Here is a 17,581-nt window from a genome sequence, read left to right as displayed (position 1 = left end):
CACTCACTGTAATTTTTATACTGTTTTTATATCTTTTTTCTATTTATGGAATAATAAAAACGTATAAATTGACTAATAGCTCTTTTCTCTGGCTATTTTTTCGGAATTTGGTGTTTACTATGAACCTTATGGATATTCCCCCTACAAAATTCCCTCTCTTGGTTTTATATTCTGATTAAGATAAAAATTTAATAGGTGTAGATAGTTGCCCCTGGGGTGTTGTCTTGTGTATTTTCATGTATGTGTATCTTGATATGTGCTTTGCCTTACTAATGGACAATTTAAGTGATATGGACACTTCCCTTGTTATCTCTAGTTACCCGTAAGGGTACATAAAGAACTTTGTGGCTGAGGACTGTGTGCAGCCCAAAAACTGTTTGCTGTAAATAATTGCACTCCCTGGAGTGCCCCTTTAGGTGACCTCAGAACAAAAACCTGTCTGGGTGGCAGAAGTGGAGGTCCAACTCAGGATCGCCATGCCCTGCAGCCACCCCAGGGCCTACGTTGAGGGTTTGCTTTGGACAGGTCCCTCAAGCTACCTTGTACTTTACCCGTGAGATGGACACCCTGTCAGGGGACCTCACCGAAACAGACTTAAATTCTGAGGTTGCTTATTGTATGTATGTATAGATTTATTATTTATAATGTTTTATTATGCAACGTTCAAGCAAAGTGCCTCCCATAAAGGGAAGAGTTATTGTTGTCACCTGTTATAAAATTACTTCAGTCCGGGAGTACTGAGCTTTGCTAGGTGGGAATGTGACGCCCTGCTGCGCATTGGTGCCACAGATCCCAGAGGGGTGCATGGACGGACTTCTCCACAAGAGGCCCTCATAGCATTCACACACCTCCACCCTACCACCTCAGACCACCAGAGGGAGCCCGGATAGGGATATATATACTGGAGGGTGGAGGTAGGCAGTCAGTCTGTTGAGAGGAGCTCCTGCAGAAGCTAGCCTGTAGTGGAGCTCAGTTAGTTCAGTCCAGACTCAGAGAGCTCGAGTTAGTGAGCCTAGGGCGGGCCGACGCCAAAAGAGCGGTGAAGAGCAGCAAGGCCTACTGCCCGTGTAAAGCCTAGAGAGGGCCCCGAGCGTGGCCGAAGGCGAGTGGAGTAAGCAAGCAACATAGGGGGGCAGAGGAGCTTAACCAGCTCTTCCCAAAAACCATTTACCAGACACCGGGTCCGCGTCTGCAGGGATTCCTTACATCCAGCAGAAACAACCGGAACCCCTAGCGAACTATATGTCCCAGGAACACTATAAGCTGACTGTTATACCAGGGCCAGGAGTCACGGAGGCCCAAGAGACCAGGGAGTGTGATCTCCAACAGAAGGCTCTACCACCAGATCAGCAGGTGCAAGACAGAGACCAAGTTAGACCTAGCTCCAGGCAGGTCAGAAACTTATCAAAGAAAGGCAAGGAACAGGAGGCCCCACACCCGCTCACTGGGGAGAATCCTGATATGCATCCTTCACCCTGAAGTACCCTGGACCGTACTAGAAACACCACCAGTAAAGGTACTGAAGTGAACTGTTGTGAGTGTGCCTATTCTTCCTCTGACCCGGCTGGGTCCCCTCTGTCCTGCATCCCTACACTTTCGCTGCCCTGAGGCCCTGCTCCACCTGTGGGGAGCCGCACCAACTAAGCTGCCTGAACATCGGCCTCAGAGGACTGTCGCAGCGCTGGTGATCCTCACCAGACACCACAGGTGGCGTCACGAACATTCCCTATCCCATACAAATTCCCCCCTTTCTTTTAAGAGTGACCCCAGGGTACGGGCCCGGGAGCCGGCTACCGCGACATCCCCCGAGATCAGGCAACAACAAGGCCCGGGCGCTGAGTCGTCCCCATCCCCTGGGCGCGTCATCAGCAGATCTAGCTCTTCAGCAGCAGTGATGGCGAGGTCACTAATTACAGTTTTAAAGGCACATTTCCAACCTTTATAGTTCTCAGGTTGATCATCGAACCTTGTGAGGCCGGTCTTAGTGAGTTCATGGCGAATCATATGACGCGCCCCCTGGGCCGTGGGGTACCCGGTGCCGGGCCAGTAGATGCTGGGGTTTTAGTCACAGTGGCGGTGACCAGGTCCGTGACCCAGTGCGGTCAATCCAAGGGGAATTGTTTATTGGGATTTATAAAGAGTCCGACTACACCACCTGTGGAATGCGGCTAAAGGGGGCCGCCGCTGCGGAACAGTACTCTGAAGCTGGTGGTATTACAGCAAGGATGATTTGACTCCCCACAGGAAGAGTTAGCTTCAGGGCAGAGTGTGGATGATGGTGGTTGTGCAGGGTGTTGTAGTGCAGTAGTAACCACAGAGTCAGTATAGTGCAGTCCCAGGGTCTTTACTCACAGTTATTGCAGTTCAAGTTACAGGTACCAGTGCAACTTCCCTCGGCGTGCTGCGCTTACTCAGTGAGGGGCTCAGTACACCCTCAGGTATTTCCAGAGTATTTACCAGGACCCTGTTCTGTGTACCTTCCTCAGTCGTCTTCCTGCGCTGGCTCTCACCCTCCTGCCCTGCGCCTCACAGTCAGTGTCCCAAGCCGGTGGCCTCGGGTCTTGGCGGGCGACCTGCAGTCCCCTGGGCCCTATGTGGCCACCTTTTCGGCGATTGTTAACTGTGGTAGTGGGCAACCGCACCCTGAACGTACAGACGCCTCCAGTTGCTAGCTGAGGCTTGAATTCTTCCCCTACTAGTTAAGGGGCCGGTCCCCTCTGCGGCTTGATCCTTCCACATTCCTGCAGATTCAGGCGTATGGGTGGCCTCCAGCACTTCCCGTACCCCTAGCATCCCTTCTCTCCTTCTGGAGCCTTCCTTGCTCCTCTCTCCTTCTCTTTCAGTCCTGGGCCTCACAGGCTAGGCCCGCCTCCAGAGCAGAGCTCCTGCAGAGCCCCTGCTCTGTCACTTCTCCTCTAACTGTCTACTTCTAGATGGTTCCATCACCTTTTATGCTGCTCCTGGCAAGTGCTCCCCTTTTCTACTTCCTCCATCCCATCCACTACATGGTTCCCCCTCACTTGTGGTTCCTCCCCACTCCAGCCAGGGACCAGGGACTGTGCTCTCCAGTAGGAGCATTCTCGCCCTGCTCTCGGAACTGTGGTGTAGTGAATGCAGGTGTTAGGGTCCTGAGCCATACTCCTTCCTTACCTGAGAGTGAGGTACCACACCTCTGGATGAGATGCAATACTTCTGTGGCGACCGAACCCTCGGGGGTGCCACACATATACCTTGCAAAGTCAGCCATGCCAGATTTCTCTGATTTTGGAAAGACAGTTGCTGGCTGAGTATTATTATTATTTAATATTATAGCGCCATTTATTCCATGTGAAAAAAGGGTATACATAGCAGAGACACTTACAATAATCTTGAACAAAACGAGTCACTGACTGGTACAGGAGGAGAGAGGACCCTGCCTGCGTGGGCTCACAATCTACAATGGATGGACGAGGATACAGTAGGTGAGGGTAGAGCTGGCCGTGCAGCGGTATGGTGGAGCGGTGGTTACTGCAGGTTGTAGGCTTGTTGGAAGAGGTGGGTCTTCAGGTTCCTTTTGAAGGTTTCCACAGTAAGCGAGAGTCTGATATGTTGGGGTAGAGAGTTCCAGAGTAGGGGGATGCACGGGTAGTGAGTAGTTCTTTTCATTTGGTTGGTAGCCTCCTGGATGCTATGGACATCTATGGTTTGATTTTTTTGCTTCTTTGGATTGTATAGGGTGTTATTGACTTCTGGTGAGAATTTCATGGCAGTAGCACCTTTAGAAATATATTTACTATGAAAATTGGTGATGTGTTCAATACTTATTTCATCTGCTATATTCCCTACTCTTCCTTGTATAAAGGTCATAAACTGCACACAGTTGTCAAAGAACTCCCTCTAGTGGTAGGTAGTTCATGAGAAGCAGACTGGGAGATGTTGGTGATGGGACTCAGCAATTTTTTCCATAGGTCTGATACATTACAAGAAAGTTCATGTTGAATGGTTTCAAGGTGTTCTTTAACCTTTCATGTAAGCTTGGTAGAGCGTTTAGCTTTTTCACTGGACTGTAGATTAAACTCTACATATTCTTCATCTGATCTTGCGAAGACCGTGTAATCTTTCAGCTATTGTACTTCACAGGCAGAATGTATCTGTATAGTGATGTGGGCTGCTGGATTGTAACAGGGTGAATGCTGAGGGAGACTGTGCTGTGATTGCTTTACACATTCATTGATGATTTCTTATAAGCTATAATCAGATGTTCTGATGTCTGTGCTGTATCTATATAGAAACTGTAATCTAGCTAAAACAGATCTATCTGGCAAAAGTATTTTTTACTATTGTAACTCCAGAACTAAGCTACAAGTATAGGGCACTTGAGACACCGTTTCTATGTCTGTCTTCATGTACCATTACTCACACTACGATATTTCATCAGATAGCTTGACTTGACTGCAGGAGGTACATATGAAGATTCCAGAAGAAGGTTTATTTTCAAGCTGAATTCTTGTAGTTATGCAGAATTACAGTAGCAGTAACAGCTACAGTAGGTAAAAAGACTATTCAGAACTAAAGCTGCAAGACAAGAGGTTCTTACGAGGACAGACATTCAGAGAATGAGAAAGAAGAAAGAAGTGAACTAGGGAGGCAGACAGGGAGAGAGGGAGAGCAAACTGCTAAGAGGCAAACCTTATTGCATAGCAACACAACAGCAACAATACGATACAATACTGTATGATTCCCAAGTTGTGGGACATGACAGTTTCGCCTATAGATCAATAGACCTTTATGGGTAATTTTGATTTGTGACAAGACAAACAGTCTACAAAAAATAATGGACATGTGAACAAGTCCATAGACAATAATTAGTATATGTTTTGGCCATGAACAACACAAATAGAACAAGTATATGACTAATAAATGTCTGAATGACGCCTTAACCTGTCATCAGGATTTTATACCCTAAACTAAAGACATATATGTAAGGGGCTTCAGTGCTCTGTAAATCCTTTCCTTTCTTGTAGAAATCCATTTTGTTGTCTTAGAGAAATTCATAATTGAAATTGTATGATAATGAGTTACAAGTGTAGTAAGGTGGGCCCTGCTCTTATAGCTCTCCTGCTTCTCCATCTTCATGCCTTCTGTCTGTCCCCTGTCTCTGACTGACAGGTCACTCATGCTTCAGTGTGTCAGTCGGAGTCAGGCTGCAGGCGGGGAATAGGGAGAGAGCCAGCACAGCTGTAAGTGCAAGGCCCACGTACTGCACCTAGAACTCACTAGCATTCAATTTCAACTCTGGATTTCTCTACATGGTATTAGTTTGGGGTATAAAATCCAGATGACAGGTTCCCTTAATTACCATTTATATGGGCTTTTTATCGGGTAACAAGCTTTCAAAGAAAGCTTTCTCTGCAAATTGTACAGCAGTGTTCCCTCATTTGTTTCAGGAATCATAGTATTAACCCTCTTTCCACTACTGGTCATAGCAAATCCACTCCCCTTTCAGGAATTACAGGCTGGCTGAGAACCTTTAAAGGGAATCTATCAGCAGTAGAGATGAGCGGTGTTCGACTAGAACTGTTCGCCAATCTCAAATTCGAGCTGTTTTGGGCGGTGTTCGAGTTGTTCGACGAACCCGAACGATTTGCAAAAAATTCGGCTGTTCGAGGTTATGTTCGATAACTGTTCGTGCACCAAAAGCGTGTCCTGCATGTCTGGCGCTATTTAGAGCACCAATCATGCAGGGATTGTCTGCCACTCACTGTAATGCCACAGCCATGGTGGTTGTGGCATTACAATGATTGCCCAAATCGATGGGAACAGTGCCAACAGTGAAACATGAAAAGCCGGCAATTCAGCAGCGGCATACACCTGTACCCGACAATTTAGAACAGAAAGAATAGAGCTTCACACATAGATTAGATAGATATAAACATGTCAGTCACATATATATGAAGTACAGTGACAGTGTTGCTTACTGTAATTGTCATTTAGTGTAAAGGATTTATCAAAAAAAATAATAGTGTTTTCATGCACCGTCTCTTTAAAAAAGCCGGCCGGCAATTCAGCAGCGGTACCCGACAATTTATAACAGACAGAATAGAGCTTCACACATAGATTAGATAGATAGAAACATGTCAGTCACATATATATGAAGTACAGTGATAGTGTTGGTTACTGTACTTGTCATTTAGTATTAAAATAAAGGATTTATTATTAAAAAAATTGGCGTGGGGTTCCCCTTAATTTTAGGCTCTAGCGGAGGTTAAGCAGACGGCTGGGGCAGATGTTTGAAGCCTGGGAAGGGGGTAATACCCACGGAGCTTCCCAGGCTACTAATATCAGTCCCCAGCTGAATACATAGCCTTTACTAGCTATTAAAATGGGGGACCCCCCAAAAAAAATGACGTGGGGTCCCCCCTAATTTAATAGCTAGCAAAGGCTAGGCAGACAGCTGGGGGCTGATATTAATAGCCCAGGAAGGGAGCCATGAATATTGGCCCCCTCCCAGGCTAGAAACACCAGCCGTCAGCCGCCCCAGAAATGGCGCATTCATAGGATGCGCCAATTCTGGCACTTAGCCTCGCTCTTCCACGCTGCCCTGGTGCGGTGGCAGGGGGTAATAGGGTTGGGGTTGATGTCAGCTTATAATGCCAGCTGACATCAAGCCCAGGTTAGTAATGGAGAGGCGTCTATAAGACACCCCCATTACTAACCCCATAGTCAAAGTTAAAAAAAGCACAAACACCCAGAATAAAGTCCTTTAATTGAAATAAAGACACAATCCTTTATTGTTCTAAATTAAACCATACTTACCGTCACGCCCATTCCAGCTGAAGCCAACGATCTCCTGCAATAAAAGAAAAATAATAAAGCAACCTCATCCTTACCTTTCCATGGTTCCCACGACAGCTTCAGCTCTGCTACATCGAGATGACAGGCTGGACCGCAGCAGAACGCTGCCATCCAGCCTCTCATCCCGCAGACACTGAGAAGCGCAGGCTTGCTTGCGCTGCTCAGCGTCTCTCTGTGACGACATCCAGATGAGCCGAGTTCATGTCCAATGAACTCGGCTCACCTCATGCACGTCACTGACAGCGTGGGAAAATTCTCAAGCTGAAGCGGTGAGTGCAGGAGAATTCTCCCACGCTGTCAGTGACGTGCATAAGGTGAGCTCATGTCCAATGAACTCAGCTCACCTCCTGCACGTCACTGACAGCGTGGGAGAATTCTCCTGCACTCAGCGCTTCAGCGTGAGAATTCTCCCGCTGAAGCGCTGAGTGCAGGAGAATTTTCCCACGCTGTCAGTGACGTGCATAAGGTGAGCTCATGTCCAATGAACTCAGCTCACCTCCTGCACGTCACTGACAGCGTGGGAGAATTCTCCTGCACTCAGCGCTTCAGTGTGAGAATTCTCCCACGCTGAAGCGCTGAGTGCAGGAGAATTTTCCCACGCTGTCAGTGACGTGCATGAGGTGAGCCGAGTTCATTGGACATTAACTCGGCTCATCTGGATGCCCTCACAGAGAGACACTGTGGAGCGCAAGCAAGCCTGCGCTTCTCAGTGTCTGCGGGATGACAGGCTGGATGGCAGCGTTCTGCAGCGGTCCAGCCTGTCATCTCGATGTAGCAGAGCTGAAGCTGTCATGGGAACCATGGAAAGGTAAGGATGATGTTGCTTTATTATTTTTCTTTTATTTCAGGAGATCGTTGGCTTCAGCTGGAATGGGCGTGATGGTAAGTATGGTTTAATTTAGAACAATAAAGAATTGTGTGTTTATTTCAATTAAAGGACTTTTTTCTGGGTGTTGTGTTTTTTTTAAATACTTTACTAGAAATTCATGGTGGTCATGTCTAATATTGGCGTGACCCCATGAATTTCGGGCTTAGGGCCAGCTGATAATGCCAAGCTGGCCCTAACCCCTTTATTACCCAGTGAGCCACCGCATCAGGGCCCTGGATGAGTTGGGTACAGCGCCAGAAGATGGCGCTTCTATGAACGCGCCATTTTCCGGGGTGGCTGCGGACTGCAATTTGCAGCGGGGGTGGCCCAGAAAGCTTGGGCCTCCCTGCGCTGCGGATTCCAGCCCCCAGCTGCCTAGTTGTACCTGGCTGGACACAAAAACAGGGCGAAGCCCCACGTCAATTTTCTTTAAATTATTTCATGAAATAATTAAGAAAAAAAGGGCTTCCCTATATTGTTGTGTCCGGCCAGGTACAAATAGGCAGCTGGTGGTTGGGGGCAGCCCGTTCCTGCCTGCTGTACCTGGCTGGACACAAATATAGTGCGAAGCCCCACGTCAATTTTTTTTAAATTATTTCATGAATTTCCTGAAATAATTTAAAAAAATTGAAGTGGGGCTTCGCACTATATTTGTGTCCAGCCAGGTACAGCAGGCAGGAACGGGCTGCCCCCAACCACCAGCTGCCTATTTGTACCTGGCCGGACACAACAATATAGGGAAGCCCTTTTTTTCTTAATTATTTCATGAATTTCATGAAATAATTAAAAAAAATTGAAGTGGGGCTTCGCACTATATTTGTGTCCAGCCAGGTACAGCAGGCAGGAACGGGCTGCCCCCATCCACCAGCTGCCTATTTGTACCTGGCCGGACACAACAATATAGGGAAGCCCTTTTTTTCTTAATTATTTCATGAATTTCATGAAATAATTAAAAAAAATTGAAGTGGGGCTTCGCACTATATTTGTGTCCAGCCAGGTACAGCAGGCAGGAACGGGCTGCCCCCATCCACCAGCTGCCTATTTATACCTGGCCGGACACAACAATATAGGGAAGCCCTTTTTTTCTTAATTATTTCATGAATTTCATGAAATAATTAAAAAAAAAGTACGTGGGGCTTCGCCCTATTTTTGTGTCCAGCCAGGTACAACTAGGCAGCTGGGGGCTGGAATCTGCAGCGCAGGGAGGCCCAAGCTTTCTGGGCCCCCCCCCCGCTACAAATTGCAGTCCGCAGCCACCCCGGAAAATGGCGCGTTCATAGAAGCGCCATCTTCTGGCGCTGTACCCAACTCATCCAGGGCCCTGGTGCGGTGGCTCACTGGGTAATAAAGGGGTTAGGGCCAGCTTGGTATTATCAGCTGGCCCCAAGCCCAAAATTCATGGGGTCACGCCAGTATTAGACATGACCGCCATGAATTTCTAGTAAAGTATTTAAAAAAAACACAACACCCAGAATAAAGTCCTTTAATTGAAATAAAGACACAATTCTTTATTGTTCTAAATTAAACCATACTTACCATCACACCAATTCCAGCTGAAGCCAACGATCTCCTGCAATAAAAGAAAAATAATAAACCAACCTCATCCTTACCTTTCCATGGTTCCCACGACAGCTTCAGCTCTGCTACATCGAGATGACTGGCTGGACCGCAGCAGAACGCTGCCATCCAGTCTGTCATCCCGCAGACACTGAGAAGCGCAGGCATGCTTGCGCTCCTCACTGTCTCGCTGTGACGGCATCCAGATGAGTCGAGGTCATGTCCAATGAACTCGGCTCACCTCATGCACGTCACTGACAGCGTGGGAAAATTCTCACGCTGAAGTGCTGAGTGCAGGAGAATTCTCCCACGCTGTCAGTGATGTGCATGAGGTGAGCTCATGTCCAATGAACTCAGCTCACCTCCTGCACGTCACTGACAGCGTGGGAAAATTCTCCTGCAATCAGCGCTTCAGCGTGAGAATTTTCCCACGCTGTCATTGACGTGCATGAGGTGAGCCGAGTTCATTGGACATGAACTCGGCTCATCTGGATGTCGTCACAGAGAGACGCTGAGCAGCGCAAGCAAGCCTGCGCTTCTCAGTGTCTGCGGGATGACAGGCTGGATGGCAGCGTTCTGCTGCGGTCCAGCCTGTCATCTCGATGTAGCAGAGCTGAAGCTGTCGTGGGAACCATGGAAAGGTAAGGATGAGGTTGCTTTATTATTTTTCTTTTATTGCAGGAGATCGTTGGCTTCAGCTGGAATGGGCGTGATGGTAAGTATGGTTTAATTTAGAACAATAAAGGATTGTGTCTTTATTTCAATTAAAGGACTTTATTCTGGGTGTTTGTGTTTTTTTTAACTTTGACTATGGGGTTAGTAATGGGGGTGTCTTATAGACGCCTCTCCATTACTAACCTGGGCTTGATGTCAGCTGGCATTATAAGCTGACATCAACCCCAACCCTATTACCCCCTGCCACCGCACCAGGGCAGCGTGGAAGAGCGAGGCTAAGTGCCAGAATTGGCGCATCCTATGAATGCGCCATTTCTGGGGCGGCTGACGGCTGGTGTTTCTAGCCTGGGAGGGGGCCAATATTCATGGCTCCCTTCCTGGGCTATTAATATCAGCCCCCAGCTGTCTGCCTAGCCTTTGCTAGCTATTAAATTAGGGGGGACCCCACGTCATTTTTTTTGGGGGGTCCCCCATTTTAATAGCTAGTAAAGGCTATGTATTCAGCTGGGGGCTGATATTAGTAGCCTGGGAAGCTCCGTGGGTATTACCCCCTTCCCAGGCTTCAAACATCTGCCCCAGCCGTCTGCTTAACCTCCGCTAGATCCTAAAATTAAGGGGAACCCCACGCCAATTTTTTTAATAATAAATCCTTTATTTTAATACTAAATGACAAGTACAGTAACCAACACTATCACTGTACTTCATATATATGTGACTGACATGTTTCTATCTATCTAATCTATGTGTGATGCTCTATCTTTCTGTTCTAAATTGTCGGGTACCGCTGCTGAATTGCCGGCCGGCTTTTTTAAAGAGACAGTGCATGAAAACACTATTATTTTTTTAAATAAATCCTTTACACTAAATGACAAGTACAGTAAGCAACACTATCACTGTACTTCATATATATGTGACTGACATGTTTCTATCTATCTAATCTATGTGTGAAGCTCTATTCTGTCTGTTATAAATTGTCGGGTACAGATGCTGAATTGCCCGCCGGCTTTTTTAAAGAGACGGTGCATGAAAACACTAATATTTTTTTTAATAAATCCTTTACACTAAATGACAAGTGCAGTAACCAACACTGTCACTGTGCTTCTTATATGTGTGACTGACATGTTTCTATCTATCTAATCTATGTGTGATGCTCTATTCCTTCTTGTCTAAATTGTCGGGTACCGGTGTATGCCGCTGCTGAATTTGCCGGCCGGCTTTTTTAAAGAGAGTGTCTTCTGAGCAGTTTGTCAGCTTTTGGACACCTTTGCAGGTGTTTTCTATGTGTTTCTATGTGTTTTTGTTTGCCTGCCATTGGTTTTAACGGTGTTCGACGGTGTTCTAAGGTGTTCGACGAACAGTTCGACGAACAGTTCCTCGAACATCCCGGTGTTCGACGAACCGAACCGAACCCGAACACTACGGTGGTGGCTCAACACTAATCAGCAGGTTTTTGCTACCTCATCTGAGAGCAGCGTAATGTAGGTAAAGAGAAGCTGAATCCAACAATGTATCACTTAGATTACTGGGTGCAGCCGTTCTGACACAATCAGAGCTTTTAGATTTAGAATGAAGCAGAGCTGAGAAAGCTGCCCCCGCCCACACCAAGCTCTTTATATACAATGTCTATAGACAGTGAGGTGCTTATCTCAGAAGGGGGCCATGCCAGACTAGTCCAGCAATGTTAATCTCTTAGTGATAAATCTTTCACAGTAATTAACAACAGCAAGAGCTTTGACAAGAGACACATCCCTAAATTCTGTGTTTTAGCCTCTATCCCCTGCTGTCTTCAGATTACATAGCAAAAACATGCTGACAGATTCCCTTTAAAAGGGACAAGGTGTGGTATTATGATGTTCCTATTGCTCAGATGATAATACTTCAGCTGCAGTGTTTAGGATAATTAATGGTAGCAGTGAATACCTCCACAGTCTTTAACTATCATGACCAAAGGCTGATGCCTCTTATTATACTTAATTTGACACATAGAATAAATTCCCTGTTAGAAACACGGTCAGATCAATATTTATGGGCAATTTGCCTGTGTATCTCTTGACCCTTTTATGTGCTACTGCATTCCTTGATTGAGTTTTGTTTCTTTAGACATAATCACCAAAAGATGGAAGCGCTGATCCCAGGGGAATTAAAATGTTCTCTGACCGTCAATGTATATTATTATTGTGTACAACCTGTGGGAAAATAAGACTTATCCTAGTGTGGATCCCTGAAAAACCACAAACTGTAAAACCACAAATTGTATGTTGTGTTAATTTACCTGATCATGGCTACATTAACAATCATTCTTTTTACCTGCAATGTCCATGATTTTTCCTGAGATAATTGTATTGACTTTTCACTACCCCATTACCCTTTATCAGTAGTTACAGTGCACTTTTGGATTTTATACGACATCCTGATCACTTTCTAATCTATTATTTAGGAAGCAAGATGAACAAACATATCAATTCTTTAATTGTTTTATTATTATTTTTACACCATTTAGCATATCTACTATATAATTGTCTTATCCCGTCTGTCTGTCTGTCTGTCTGTCTGTCTATCTGTCTGTCTGCCTGTCTGTCTGTCTGTCCTGGAAATCCCGCGTCGCTCATTGGTCCGGCAGCGGCCAATCAACGCCGCGGGATTTCTGAAAAAAGATGGCGGCCGTTAGCGGCTCATCTGGCGGACGGAGGTGAGCGGCGATGCAGCGGGGAGATGAGCGGCGCTAGCAGCACAACTACCCCGACCGGTGCCGCTGACCTCCATGCGGCTAACGTCGGAAGATCAGCGGCTTGGCCCGCTGATCTCCCGACAGCAAGTGTGAATGGAGGACCGGGGAGCGGCGCCGCCGGTCGGGATGCTTCTGCTGCGAGCAGCCGCTCATCTCCCGGCTTCTCGCAGCAGAAGGAGCCGCACAGGCAGCGCCGCTCCCCGGTCCTCGCTAATACGGAGCCGCACAAGCAGCGCCGCTCCCCGGTCCTCGCTAATACGGAGCCGCACAAGCAGCGCCGCTACCGGGCCCACACTAATACGACGCTGATTGGTCACGGTGGCCGGCCGCGACCAATCAGCGAGATGGGTGGCAAATTTAAACGTCGCTCTGCTGATTGGTCGCGGTGGCCGGCCGACCGCGACCAATCAGCTAGATGGCCGGTAAATTTAAACGCCGCTCTGCTGATTGGTAGCGGCCGGCCACCGCGACCAATGAGCGAGATGGGCGGCAAATTTAAACGCCGCTCTGCTGATTGCTCGCGGTGGCCGGCCGACCGCGACCAATCAGCGAGATGGGCGGCAAATTTAAACGCCGCTCTGCTGATTGGTCGCGGCCTGCTACCGCGACCAATCAGCGAGACGGGCGGCAAATTTAAACGCCACTCTGCTGATTGGTCGCAGCCGGCCAACCGCGACCAATCAGCGAGATTGGCGCTAAATTTAAACACCGCTCTGCTGATTGGTCGCAGCCGCCGGCCGACCGCGACCAATCAGCGAGATTGGCGCCAAATGTAAACATCGCTGTGCTGATTGGTTGCGGCCGCCAGCCGCGACCAATCAGCGATTTTGGCGCCAAATTTAAACACCGTTCTGCTGATTGCGCCCGGTCTGCCGCATACCTATTCTAGAATACCCGATGCGTTAGAATCGGGCCACCATCTAGTAGCATATATAACCAGTCACTAACACACTACCCCTGAGAATGTGGGCTAGAGCTGTAAAAAACATTATGAAAGATGCCTATCACAGCGTCAGCTGCTCCGCTGTTGTGCCGAAATGCAGTTTGTATTCAAAAACAAATTTGCTCCTCCAGTGCACTTGCAGTCTATGGCTCCTCTGTGCTTCTCCCCGCCAGCGCCACACACTGCTTCTTCATTGACAGTGGAGACAGAGGCTTTGCTGCATAATTTGCTACCCTACACAATCAGTCAAGAAGCAGGAAAATGGCAAGAGTGGGGAGAATCAAAGAGGAGTCCTAGACTGCAAGTGCATTGTATGTCCACCAGTGCACTTGCAAACCTAATTTCCATATCAATGAAAGCTGAATTTCAACACAACGGCAAAGAGGAAGGCTCTGTAATAGGCATATTTCATAATATCCCTCAGTACCTCTGCTTGCACAATGGTAGTGTTAATGACAAATTTCTTTTAACAGCAATTCTTGGTCTAATAGAGTTACCTACAGAGTAACCCATTGACACAGCTTGATTGTGTTGCAGGTGGGTTGATGAGGTAATTTTGTGCGCTCTTTCTTTCTTTCTATCTTTCTTTCTTTCTTTTCATTTAAATAGCAGGGATCAGACATAGCTCTTATCTAGCTGTTGCTGCCATCTGCAGCTGCAGGTGGTGCAGACTCACCAGGCGAGCATAGTAAATGTATGGAGATTCATCCCACTGTGCCGTAAATATATGGCATATGGCAGAAAGAGGTTAAACAATAGTGTACAGGCTCAGGAGTAATAAATACTGGTATATTTTGTCAATTGAGTAGATATGTTTAATCATGGTGAATTATCTTAAGTAAAGAGGTGCTAAAACATACACGTAAAACCCCAGGTAAAGGCTATGGTGAAACGCATGTTGGGGCTGATGATATTACAGAACTAGAGAACGCGATAGGCATGTCTACCCGTATCCTTGCTGCCACCTGACTGGTATCCCCATGCATTATATTGTTTGCACACACTTTTGACCTCTATATTTGGGACTGGGAAATGCCAACATTTGCAGTTTACTATGTCTGGATTTAATATAAACTATTGGATACTTGTGTTTATTTATTTATTTTATTCACTTATATAGCGCCATTAATTCCACAGAGCTTTACAGACTTTATCGGCACTGTCCCCATTGGGTCTCACAATCTAGATTCCCTATGAGTATGTCTTTGGAGTATTATGTATATATAGTACATCAATTTCTTGTATATCATGTTATGAAGTTTTCATTTGCACTATTAACATTATTTTGTACATGAGACATCATCCTGAATAGGAAATAGTAGGGTAAAAGGTATATTTTATTAAAATAGAATGACGTACATTAAAAATTATTAAAACCAATACAAAAGGGGGATGTGGACGATGGTCCTGATTGCAGGGAGTCCTGTTTAGGATCAAATTCGTATTGGAAGCGGTTGGTAGATAGGTCACATAAAGGTCAATTTAGTTTTAGATGGTAATACACCTTAAAAGAAAAAAGAGGAAATTGATTTAGGTTCTGGGTTGTTTTACAGAAAGGTTGGATCGGGATTCCGTGTTTATACCTGGATGAGTCTAGGTGTTCCGTGCGATTAAACAGTCTCGTAGGACGTTGTGGATCCGACGAGAAAAAACTAGAAGAAGGAACACAAGAATAGGATCAGCAATAAGTGTTGAAAAACTGATGGTTATAAGTGACCATACCTGACTAACAGGGCAAGGTCCCTGGACCTCCTGAGACTGAGTAGGAGGTTGGTGCAAAAGGAGTAAGCGAAGTGGTATGGTCCTTTTAATTACCTAGATAGAGAGGACACATGGATTATGAATAGGTGGTCACGTCAGTGTAGATACGGTGAATATGAGACCTAGATATACAGTACAGACCAAAAGTTTTGACACACCTTCTCATTTAAAGATTTTTCTGTATTTTCATGACTATGAAAATTGTACATTCACACGGAAGGCATCAAAACTATGAATTAACACATGTGGAATTATATACTTAACAAAAAAGTGTGAAACAACTGAAAATATGTCTTATATTCTAGGTTCTTCAAAGTAGCCACCTTTTTGTTATGTTCTGCTACCAGAGCTAAGGAAAGAGAGGAGATCTGTCCCTACGATAGAACTCAGCTGAATCCCTACGATGTAACAGGGGACCTGATCCTGCGATCAGACCTGCTAAAGTCCTAAGCTAGTCTGTACGGAGACCTATAGATGTGGGGGAGGAATCCCTACAAGTACTAAGGACTGGGAGGAAAATGGACACCTCCTAACAGAAATAGTAGCAGACAGACGAACAAACAAAATATATAGAACATAGAGGTCCGTAGACCAAGCAAACTAACAGAGTTAGATACAGAGCACAGGCTAGCTAGAAAGTAGTTATACAATGAAGTCCAGCAAAGCCAGAAGGGCGGAGCAGGATTAAATAGGCCAACAAGGTCATGTGACCAGCAAAGGAAAAAACCTAAGAGCAAGGTTCTAACAGTACCCCCCCTTTTAAGAGGATCCTCCGGATCCCCTAGGACCAGGCTTATCAGGAAATCTCCTGTGAAACGCTCTGATAAGTCTGGACGCGGAAACATCATCTGACCTCACCCAAGAGTTATCCTCGGGTCCGAAACCTTTCCAGGCCACAAGATACTGCAAACTACCTCTATACCGTCTAGAGTTAAGGATGCGAGAAATTTCATATTCCCCGTCCTCCACCACCGGAGGAACAGAGGCAGAGGCATCACCATCCGACACAACAGCTTTTTTTAACAGAGAGACATGAAATACCGGATTAATTCTCCAGGAGGTAGGAACCTCCAACCTAACAGCAGATTGGTTGACAACCTGAAGCACCTTAAAGGGCCCTACAAACTTGGGACCCAATTTCTTAGAAGGAATCCTCAACCGCAGATTCCTAGAGGACAACCAAACCATGTCACCAACAGCGAACAAAACCTCCTGTCGTTTCCTATCAAAGTAGTCTTTAGATTTTCTGTTGGCCTCCTGAAGATTACCACGCACATCCGTCCAAACTCTCTCCAAATCACCGGAAAAATTCTCCTCCTCAGGCACGGCAGATCCCAACTTGGAGAACGACCCAAACGACGGATGTCTCCCAGAACAACAAAAAAAAGGCGAACAACCAGCAGAAGAAGATGTATGATTGTTCAGAGCAAATTCAGCAAGTGGCAGAAACTCAGACCACCCCTCTTGATTGTCTGCCACAAAACAACGCAAGAACTGCTCAACATCCTGGTTTTTCCTTTCTGTCTGGCCATTAGATTCAGGATGATATCCGGACGAGAACGATAAATGAACTCCCAACCTGTCACAAAAGGCACGCCAAAAACGAGCCACGAACTGAGGACCCCTATCAGAAACAATGTCAGTAGGAACGCCATGACGTCTGACAATTTCCTTGACAAAGGCCTTAGCGAGAGTTTTAGCGCAGGGCAGTTTGACGAAGGGAACCAAGTGACACATCTTGCTAAAACGGTCCACGACCACCCAGATGACAGTAAAACCCTCAGAGGGGGGAAGGTCAGTTATAAAGTCCATAGCCAAATGTGTCCAAGGAGCACTGGGAACCTCCAAAGGACAAAGCAACCCCGCAGCAGGAGTATGAGAGGACTTAGATCTAGCACATATAGTACATTGACGCACCCACTTAATGACTTCCTTCTGCCATCCAGGCCACCAAAAACTGCGACCCACCAGTCTCTTGGTCTCAGAGATTCCGGGATGACCTGCCAACCGAGATTCGTGACACTCAACAAACAAATCTCTCCTAAAGGTCCCAGGCACAAACAACCTCCCATGAGGAGTGTTAGATGGGGCATTCTCCTGTGCTTTAAGAATCTCATCTTCCAAAACGGAGTCCAAAGCAGCTATCACAACACCTTCTTGTAAAATGTTCTCCTCTTTCTCAGCACCGACTATGGGAGAAAAACTGCGAGACAAG

Source organism: Phyllobates terribilis, unplaced genomic scaffold (assembly GCF_046119375.1).
Source record: "Phyllobates terribilis strain yellow unplaced genomic scaffold, ASM4611937v1 Scaffold_11__3_contigs__length_659146591, whole genome shotgun sequence".
Taxonomy (NCBI): domain Eukaryota; kingdom Metazoa; phylum Chordata; class Amphibia; order Anura; family Dendrobatidae; genus Phyllobates; species Phyllobates terribilis.
This window is presented reverse-complemented; position numbering follows the sequence as displayed.